Below are 11125 nucleotides of genomic sequence, written 5' to 3' on the forward strand. Positions count from 1 at the left end.
ACACTTAAAAAGAGAAATTTTATAATCCTTGTTAGAGTACTGAGGTTATAGATGAGATGATAGTCTCTCTGTGGTCTATGTGCAATAGTGTTCTAATCATTTAAAGTTTAAATTTAATTTTTTATTTTTAAGAAAATCTACTTGTTCTGAAGGTATTGCCAGTTTAACAAGATAGAACAATACAATAAGAGACAGGACCAGATATCAGGGAAATTTTAAAATGGACTTTAGTATTTAATGGAGTGTGTATAAAGTCTCCAGGCATGTGTTTGGTGGTAGAGATAGGTCATTTGAAGGGGTAACTTTATTTACCTGATTTATTTCTACCATGCACTAAACTTAGCAAAATGCAAAAGAAAAATAGAAAAAAAAATACACTTGCTATTTGTTAACCATGCCCTGTCTGAACAGAAAGCACAAAGATAGGTATTTACTGAGGTAGATAGTAAATTGAGAAATACAGGTGTGAGAGGCAAAGTGGGGAAGGAAAAGGGCATTTTCCACATATTTTTGCCACTGATTGAGGTGGGAAACTGTTACCTCAGTTTATTTTTCTGCTTTACAGAATATGAGATTCTGAACATTTTACCTTTTGTTCACATGGGGCGTCTTTGTTTTGATTTTTAGCATGTTTCACTTTTTTTTTTTAATGCTGCTATCGTTTTATGTTTCACTTCTGCCAGGCTAAATTACTTTATTCTTGGTACTTTCCCAGTAGCTGATATGAGTACTTCAGTAAGCAGCTCTGAAGAGTAAACTTACTTTCTCAAGCTAGGTATATATGGTTGTTTCAGGTGACAGCATTTGTCATTTGTCCTCAGATTTTAAGGCAGCTATAGACATCATTCTCTTGGCCTGCTCTGTAAAAACATTTAGCATGGGTCATAACCAGTTCATTTTGTGTTGTTGTTCTTACATATTTCTGGTCACAGAGTTTTTAGAATATGTATTTGGTTTTAGTACACTATAAATAAGACCTCACTGAAGCTAATAGGATTTATAGTCCTATCAATCATGATCTTTCTAAGTAAAATGATCATTGTTTGGTTTAGTTACTTGTGGGCCTAAGTATTAATACTCTCTTGTCATATTGAATACTTGGTGACTTATATAACTGTTCTTATTGTTCTTGTTCATTTTCTTGTTTGTACTATGGTTTGTGCTCTAGACCACATGTTCTTGCTTGGCTTGATTGCTTATCACTGTTACGCTACGACTTGAACCATACCATCAGTCCTGTGTTTTGCTTAATTGATTAATTTTTTATTAATTGGACATAATTAATTTTTTGACTAATTGGACATAAGAATCTCATGAATTTGTCTGCCTGTGTTGGCAGACAAACTGAGATCCTCAAATACCAGCCTCCTGTGTAGCTAAGATTATAGATGTGAGCCATTGACACCTGAGTTGTTTTGTCTTTTATGTTAAAGTATATTGTGTAACAAGATAACATACAAATATACAACATATATAATATAAACGTATATCTTAACAGAAAACATATAATATATTAACATATATAAAAACATTCTGTAGTAAGATTAACATAATATGCTATAACGAGATTAGTGTAGTTTGAGGCAAGGTATTGTTACATAGACTAGGCTGGCTTGGAACTTGCTATATAGCCTAGGTAAGCATAGAACTCCTATCCTGCCTTGTTTCATGAGTGCTGAGGTTACAGGCATAGCCCACCACACCTGGCTTTTTTCGGGGGGAGGGGAGGTCTGGCAGTTGCTGAGGTTTGAACTAGGGCTTCCCACTTCCTAGGCAGTACTACTGCTGAGCCATATTCTAGCCCTTTTAAACTTTTTTCCCACTGGTTATTTTTGAGACAGAGCTTCACTTCATATCAGGGTTCATACTTGGACCATAAGCTTCCAAGAAGCTTTTCATGAAGGTAGGGAGACACCTAGTACATGGCACCTAGTTCACCTGTTGGGCAGGAAGGAGGAGTCTTGAGAACTTTCTTGCCTGAGTTATCCTCAAACCTCTAGAATTTAGCCTCTCATGTATTTAGGATTACAGATGAAGGCCACTTGCATCCAGGTCCTGGCTTGCATTTTTATTAGTTATTTAAGCTGAAAAAAAAACTTCTTAGACATTAAAAAAAGAGCTGTGGTATGAAGGGTATGTTATTTCATTGAGAACATTTTAACACTTTGTTGTTGTTGTTGTTTTGGCCTGTCCTGGGCCTTGGACTCAGGGCCTGAGCACTGTCCCTGGCTTCTTTTTGCTCAAGGCTAGCACTCTACCTCTTGGGCCACAGTGCCACTTTTGGCCTTTTCTGTTTATGTGGTGCTGAGGAATGAAACCCAGGGCTAAGCCACATTCCCAGCCCCTGTTGCATGGTGTGTGTGTGTGTGTGTGTGTGTGTGTGTGTGTGTGTGTGTGTGTGTGTGTGTTTTGTTTTTTTGCCAATCCTGGGCCTTGGACTCAGGGCCTGAGCACTGTTCCTGGCTTCTTTTTGCTCAAGGCTAGCACTCTGCCACTTGAGCCACAGCGCCACTTCTGGCCGTTTTACTTATGTGGTGCTGGGGAATCGAACCCAGGGCTTCATGTATACAAGGCAAGTGCTCTTGCCACTAGGCCATATTCCCAGCCCTGTTGTAAGTTTTAACAAGTAGAGAAAATATGATTAGTTGAGGCTCTGACAGTTTATTTGAAAGCAATGAATAAATCCTCTTTAATATGATTTGATGTGTATATATATACACATACATACAAACATAAATATATATATTCTTTGTAAAGTATTGTTAGGTCAATATCATTGCTACATTATTTTCTGAGGCCTTTCTACTACGTTACAATATAGTGCATTAGGTATTTAATATTTAGCTTTTCATTAGATTTATCGATTTACCTCAAAGCATTTTGAAGTACATGCGCATTCCTTCCAACCTCACAGATTCACTTTCTCTTTATTACTGTCCATCTCCTTTTTATTCTCTCATGAGTTACTAAGAGTGCATCTGGTCTAGCTGAGTATTCTAGTTCTTCTACCCTATCTGTGTGTTTTGATGTAGCCTCAGATAATTACATGCTGATAGGAACTTAGTAATTTAGTTGTTGTGGAATGACATAGTATGGCACTAAGTCACTCATTACTCTCTTCTCTCACCTCAGGTCCTGGGAAAGAGACTATCTTTACAGACCGTGTATTCTTTTCCTTTCCATGAATGAATAACACTTGTGGGTGAACTTGTGTCTGTAAGTCCCTCTGTGTGGGCTCAATCTTCAAGACAGGCCAAACCAGACTGGTCTCAGATTACCATATAAATGAGATAGTTGAAAGGATACCTGTAGTACGTGCTCAGACTAAGTAAACTCCCTTCCTCCCTCCCTCCCTCCCTCCCTCCCTCCCTCCCTCCCTTCCTCCCTCCCTCCCTCCCTCCCTCCCTCCCTCCCTCCCTCCCTCCCTCTCTCCCTCTCTATCTGCCAGTCCTGGGGCTTGGGACTCAGGGCCTGAGCACTGACCCTGAGCTTTTTGCTCAAGGCTATCATTCTACCTCTTGAGCCACAGTGCTACTTCTGGCTTTTTTGTTTGTTTGTTTTTTGTTTTTATGTGGTGATGAGAAACCCAGGGCTTCATGCATGCTAGGCAAACATTCTACCACTAAGCCACATTCCCAGCCCCAGCTCTTCTATTTCTAAGAGCCAGTCTTATGTGGGGCCTGCAACAAAATTACTATGCTTTTGTAAGGGCAAAGCAAGTTTTTCTCCAAACTGTAAAGGTCTGATCATTTGAGTTTGTGACTTAGGGGGATCCAGCCTTTACATAGACAGGGGGACTTCAGAAAAATCTCCTTTCTACAAATTGGGAGAGAAAGAGGAAGATAGTGAACTAGAATCACACATTGGGGATTACCTATCTCGGTTCACAGTTTCATATTCATATCATGAGTTATTTTCCTGATTTCACAGACTTGTTATATTTAGTTGAATTTCCTTAACATCATTAGATTTGTTCCTTTTCTGACAATTTCTAAATTTCCTTTGTGTGGTCAGTTGTAAGAGAGTTAGTTAGCTCTTTTGGTGGTTATTGTGTTTACCTGCCTTTCCATGTTTTCTTGTGTCTCTGCATTGATATCCGTGCATCTCATGGAACCATCACTTCTGGTTGTGCCAGGTGACTTTCTTCTAATTCATGTCCTAGTTATATGACAGGTTCTGCTATTAACTTGTATTTTTCAGTTGAGAAAAAAAGGACACTTTACTTGAGTTAAGTAATCAAAATTTAACATTTTAGAAGATGGAGCTAGAATGCAAACCAGGGAAGTTTGGCCTTTGCGCTTAATCTTTATAGAGGGAAATGCACATCAGAGTAAATATCCAAACAGGGAAGAAAGAGAAAGTGGTGAATGTTCATATTTTTAGGCGTCACAGATATTATGGAGTATTACTTCATTAACTACAGTCTAAAACATAAAAGTTGGGGGAGGTGAATGAAGTAAAGGAGAAAACCAGGTAAAAATCCTAAAAGGAGAACCAGAAGCCAGGAGAGTAGGGATTGGAAGAGGATTTTTGTTTAAAGAATTGAAATCTATGACTATATACCATGCTTAGGTGAAGGGACCAAAGCAAAGTAATGAATGATGTTACAATGTCATGGCTCTGTCTGGAAGGGTTGAATTGAGATAATTGGAGTAGCAAATGGGTCAGATCTATGTAAAACACGTATTTACATGTTTTTGAGTTTTGTTACTTTACCGAAATACTTAAGCTAGTAATAACTTTATTAAAAAAAGGGTTTGGCTCACAATTCTGGCAATTCAAAGGCATTGTCTTGGCTTTGATAAGGGCCTCATGACAGATGTCGAAGAAGACATGGTTAGACAGGGAGCCAGAGGATGATGAGGGTATTGGGTTTCTTTCCTCTTTCTCTTCCTCTTCCTTTTCCTTTTCCCTTCCCTTTCCTCCTTTCCTTTCTTTCTCTCCCCATCCTCACTCCCTTCCTCTCTCTTCTTTTTTTCTCTTCTTTTCTTTTTTCTTGTGATACTCTGGTTTGAACTCAGTGCCTCACACTTGCCAGGGCTCACATGACTCTACCAGTAGAGCCACAGCTGTAGTGTTTTTTTTTGCTTTTTTTCAGGAAGGGCCTTATAGATATTTTCGTTTTCCTGTTTTGTTTTGAGACAGGATCTCATTATATAGCTGATGTTGATATTAAAGTTACAACTCTCCTGCCTCAGTCTCTTGAGTGCTGGAATTGCAGACATGCCTAGCTAAACCTAACCTTATAGGTAGGCTGTTGCAAGTATTTCATTATAAGTAACACAGAGTAAAAAAAAAATGGCAAGGAGGATAGTATCATTTCTAGATCATACTTAAAAATGTTGTGTCTTTAGCACTGGCTTACAAGTAAAAGCTGGGAGAGTTTGGGGAAGGAAGCAGGACAAAAAAGTCTAGGATATGTAAGCTGGAGTATCATTGATAACTCTGGTAGAGAGGCATAGAGGACAGAGACTAGGAAAGTAGTCTCAGAAGAAAATGAGGATTGTATTGGAAATTGGACTAAACACATCCTTTATTACACCTGTTTCAAAGAACTAAGCTGCACTATGTTGTGTCCTAAAACTTTTTGGAAGACCTAAGTTAAGAATGATAGAATAACATCTAGCAGAGAAGACTTAAAAACAAGAGCATTCAAGCTAGAGTTAATAGATTTTTGGCTGCTTTTAATCATAGTTTCAGTGAGGCCAGGAAAGAAAAGGAAGCAGAGCAGAATGATACGGAAAACTTGCAGTCCCTTGCAGCCTGGTCAGAAGATGAAGTAAAAGCATGTAGAGATCAGGATAGATTAAAAAGCTGTTTGTACCAGAATATGGGGAAAGGGCCTTGAAGGTATCTTAGAAATATTTGAGTCTGCCCTTCCCCTCACTAGCCTGGAGGGATGAAAGGATAGAATAGTTTCAGAAAAATGACTGGGGCACTCTTCAAACGCTAACAGTTCAGAACTCCCTCAGAAATCCTAGCCCTGTGTTCATCCCTCAAGGCCACCTATAGTAGTAGTTCAAGCAGACCATTTGAGCCACAACTTCACTTCCTGCTTTTTGCTGGTTTAGTTTGGAGGTAAGAGTCTCACGGACTTTCTTGCCTGGGCTAGTTTCAAACTGCAGTCCTCAGATTCCAATTTACTGAGTAGCTAGGATTACAGGCATGTACTCCTTAGTACCCTGGCAGAAGTTAAATTTATTAAGCCTCCCCCCCCACCCCCCGCCCCGTATGGTTATTAGATCCTTCTTAGATGTATAGCAGGTAAAGAGTTTCTCCTCTTCTGTAGCTTATCTTTTCAGCCTAGTGACTATGTCATTTGCTAGGCAGAGCTTTTTAGCTTGATGTAATCCCATTGTAAAATCTTTGCTTCTCTTTTCTATTTGGAGTTCTACTAGTGTTTTTCCTACTTTGTCCTGTAGAAATTGGGATCATATTTTACATTGTTAGCATTTGGATTTAAGTTAAAAAAATTCAAATCTTGAGTGCAATGTTGAGATTAATTCATTGCATACATGAGCATTGGCAAAGAAAAATAGTTGTAACTTTTGGAATGGATGGGTGAGACTGTTGAAAGGGGTGACATTGATCAAGATGCATTGTATTCATACTGCTTTGCTAAATGGCAACTCCTTTGTACAACTACTTAAAGATAGTAATGCATTTTAAAAAAACTAGAAAAAGAAGTTGCAGTTCTCCCTCCATAGGTTTTTTGGTGACTGGTCCATGGGCTTGAACTCCACCTGGTCTCTGTCTCTGAGCTTTTATGCTCAAGGCTAGTGCTCTACCACTTGAGCCATTGTTCCGTTTCTGGCTTGTGTGTCTGTGTGTGTGTCTTTGTGCAATTAATTGACGATAAGAGTCTCTTGGACTTCCCTACCCAGTCTGACTTTGAACTGCAATCCTCAGATCTTCTGAATAGTTAGGATTATAAGCATGAACCACTGGTACCTGGCTTATGTGAATACTTTTAAAGTAGTAGCTTTTTTATAGTAGCTAAAGAAGAAAAAAAATTATTTTATTCTTAAATTAATAAATAAAAGCCAAAACAAACAAGCTGACCTAATTTAAAGCAGTAGCAATTTTCTGAGAGAACAAATGCTTTGGCGAACATGCTTCTGCTAGTAGTGTATCATGTATCCTACTTAATAATGTCTGACATTATCAGATTGATTAACTCAGCATGAGGCCTAATCAGATTTAACCATGGTTGGCAAGCTCTACACTAGAAGAATAGTAATATGATTGGGGAATAAAATCAGTTCTTAAATAAGATACATTAAATATAAAACTAAAAATATGTCAAAAGTATTCATTATTTTAAAACAACATGTAAAATTATTTATACAGTAGCCTTCTCAAACCCCCTTATTTTAAAGATGAGCTACTTCCAGAACCAAATGTACTAATAATTTTATCCTGTACTTTGATAATCAGTGGTGTGGATTTTAGACAGTTACAATATCTCTTAGGCTTCATAGTTCACTTTTTATCCATATGTTGTGTTTATTCTGTAAGACAGGCTAAGTTCTTAAGATGGAGTTTTCCTTTTATCAGTGGAAATACTTGTCTAAAACAACTACAGAGTAATCGTCCTTTGTTTTGTTTTGCTTTTGTTTGTACCAATACTGGGGGCTTGAACTCAGGGCCTCATGTTCTCTCTGCATTTTTTGTTCAAGGCAGTGCTCCATCATTTGAACCAGAGCTTAAATGTTTAGAGAATATTATATGCAGGCTATACAGTGCTACATTAGTGACCAAAAGAGCAATGATACATGCACCATTCAAAGCACTATTTTGATGTATTCTGAATGGTTAAGGACTCATAGCCAGACTAGTGAAAAGTAGAAATGATAAAGTTTGAATTTCTCAGTTGTGTTGCATGAAGCTATGCAGTGGGTTTTGTGTAAGTGTATGCACATTTGTCAGGCATCCCAATACTGGGGCTTGAACTCAGGACCTCCTGATTTCTCATTTCTTTTACTTACAGCTGGTACTCTACCACTTGAGCCATGCCTCCAGTTCCGGCTAGTTAATTGAAGATAAAATCCTTTTAATTTTTCTAAACATTGATCCTCAGATCTCAATCTCTTGAGCAACTAGCCCTGTTTATGCAGTTGTTTTTTTCTTTTCTTTTTTTTTTTGGCCAGTCCTAGGCCGTGAACTCAGGGCCTGAGCACTGTCCCTGGCTTCTTTTTTGCTCAAGGCTAGCACTCTGCCACTTGAGCCACAGCGCCCCTTCTGGCCATTTTCTGTATATGTGGTGCTGAGGAATCGAACCCAAGGAAGGCCTCATGCATACGAGGCAAGCACTCTTGCCACTAGCCCATATTCCCAGCCCCTATGCAGTTGTTTTTTTGTTTATTTTTGCCTGTCTTGAGGCCCTGGGTGCTGCCCCTGAGCCTCTTTGTGTTCAAGGCTAGCACTCTACCACTTGAGCCACAGTGCCACTTCAGGCTTTTTCTGAAAGGTTTTTATTGGAGATAAAAGACAGACAGACAGACAGACAGACAGACAGACAGACACACACACACACACACACACACACACACACGTTTTCCTGACTTCAAACTGCAATCCTCAGTTCAGCCTCCTGAGTAGCCAGGACTACAAACAGGCGTGAGCCACGGTGTATTTTTATACTTCACTGTATGTATCAACTACTTTTAGACAGTGCTCTTAAAGCTACAGAACTAATAAGAAGGTAAATAAGTATTATCCAGGCTGTTGTTTTCATTTGGGATTAAAGGTGGTAAAATAGCTAAAACTGTAAATAATATGGCTCAATTTTCATCTTTTAAGAAAGTATACTATTTCAGACAGCAGTTTTCCAAGTAAATACACACTAAACTGTACTTAGAAGCTTTAAATATTAACATATTAATATACAATTGGGTTACATTCATGTTAGATTTCTCATTTTACTTAAGGTTAATCTTAGAACAAATCCTGAAAATTAAGAAATCTATTTACTTCAGGAAAAAGCAGCTTCTATCATTTTTAGGAACACTTGTAATAGGTATTCATTGCAGGTCAGCACAACTTCTAGAGCTTTACTAAATCTCTGAACTTAGGGAGTTAGATAATTTATTAAACCTTTTCTAAACTGTAATTTTTCTGAAGAGTTAAAAGTATTCCTGACCAAAGAGGAGTTATTTTTTAATTGATATTAAGTAAATGCATATATTCCACAGTACACATTTTAACCTTCACATTGATGAAAATCATTCTATACTACAAAGCTTATGAACTCTATGAATTTTTAACAATAAAATGGTTTCTTTCAGATCAGGTGATAGGTACATTTCTTTCCTTCTATTTAGTATCATCTAGTCCCTCTTTCCCTCTCATTCCCTCCTTTCCATCACCGTGCTTGACTTTGCTTAGTTCACTTTCATCAATGTACAGTGTAGCTGATAGGCCCCTCTGCTGTATTTTTCATCCATTTTCCACTCATTCTGTGCCCTCCTCCCAGCTTTCCTCAGATGTGCACGTGCATACCCCATATATGAGGTAAAGAATATAGTCATCTAAAGAATAATAAGACAATTTTAGAAGAGGTCCTTTATTTCCTTGTCTTTGGGGTTCTTTTTAGTCTGTAAATTACTTTATGTGCATGTGAAGAGGTGCTCAGGTCTTACTATTTGGTGCTTTTCTCCCTAGACTGTCCTCTTTGGGTATTACTGTATATTGGTATCTTGGGTCCTGTTTACTTTGTTATATCTCGTAGCATTTTAAGTGTAACACTTGCATAATCAGGGAGACGATGTGCAGTTTGTCTCTCTGTTCTTGGCTTATCTCGTTCAACATGATTTGTTCTAGTTTCATCCATTTCCCTTTCTGGTGGCTGTCTAAAATTCCATTGTATATAGGTACCAGATTTTTAAAAACATCCATTCTCTGTAGTGGGGCATCTAGGTTGTTTCCATATCTTAGCTATTGTGAACAGTGCAGCAATGAACATGGAAGTACAGGTGTCTTTGTTGTATCCTGGTTCTTGTTCACAGTAGATGCCTAGGAGTAGTGGTATGGCTGGGTTGTAGGGTATGTCTCTGTTTAGTCTTTTGAGGAACCTCTAAACTGCTTTCCAGAATGATTGTACTAGTTTATATTCCCACCAGCAATGCAGTAGGGTTCCCCTTTCTAAGAGGAGTTACTCTGAAAAGTGTACTGCCAATGAATAGAAACTTAAACATGTCCAAGCTATCATTGGAGCAAATGTATAATTTCTCTAGGTCATGTTGTATATTCACAGGAATATTTGTTGAAGTGAAAACTAAATGTCTGCTTCTTAGGTGTAGCTTTTGAAAGGTATTGTGAAGGTATATTAAATTGTAAACATCAATCTAATGATAAGAATTAATGTAAGCCAATTTATAATAATAAAAAGTTGATTTGTGTTAGAATTCAGGAAATTTTTCATAATTATACCATGAAGATTTTAATTGTCCAAACAGTTGAGAATAAGATAAAGAAAATATTAAATTTCACTTATGACTTGTTGATACTATTGTACAAAAAAGTTTCCTCATGTTCACTCTGGATTTTTGGGATAGTGTTACAGCTTTCTTTGTGTGTGTGTTTCTCACTTCTAAATTATTCCCAGAAATTTACCCATATTTTATTGATCAAGTCTATATTTTCCATCCTGCACCTTGCTTTAATTTTTACATTTTTGATAGCATCTATTTCTTGTTAGAAGAAGTGTTTTACTGTGATATTTCCATAAAGGCATAGAGCACCATGATCAAGCTCACCACCTCTGTTACTCTCATCTCCCTTTCCTCTACTTGAAACAATTTCAACAGGTTTCATGTTTCTATTTATATACATACAAGTATATTCATCCATATTTCCCCTCTCTTCAAAAATGTCCATTGTATTCCTCTTGTCTTTCTGCAGGTACCTCTCCCCCAAGAGAGCATGTTTTAAGCTCTTTCCAGTGATGTTTTTCATTTTTTTATTATATACTAATTGCATAATGGAGACTCACCAGAGTACTTCACATATGTATCTATTATACTTTGCTTTCTCTTTTCTCGTCACAGCTAATCTCTTCTTTCCGTATTTCAATCTCTTTTATTTCATTCTCTTGCCTTATTACTCTGGCAAGGAATTCTAGAAC

General features: G+C 37.7%; 1 protein-coding gene across 1 annotated transcript in view; it reads left to right on the forward strand.

The window, feature by feature from the left end:
* The window catches only part of LOC125358655 (ubiquitin-conjugating enzyme E2 E2), a 223539-nt gene that overhangs the window by 50431 nt on the left and 161983 nt on the right, over positions 1-11125 (forward strand). The window lies entirely within an intron of this gene.

The sequence above is a fragment of the Perognathus longimembris genome, chromosome 10, assembly GCF_023159225.1.
Source record: "Perognathus longimembris pacificus isolate PPM17 chromosome 10, ASM2315922v1, whole genome shotgun sequence".
NCBI lineage: Eukaryota > Metazoa > Chordata > Mammalia > Rodentia > Heteromyidae > Perognathus > Perognathus longimembris.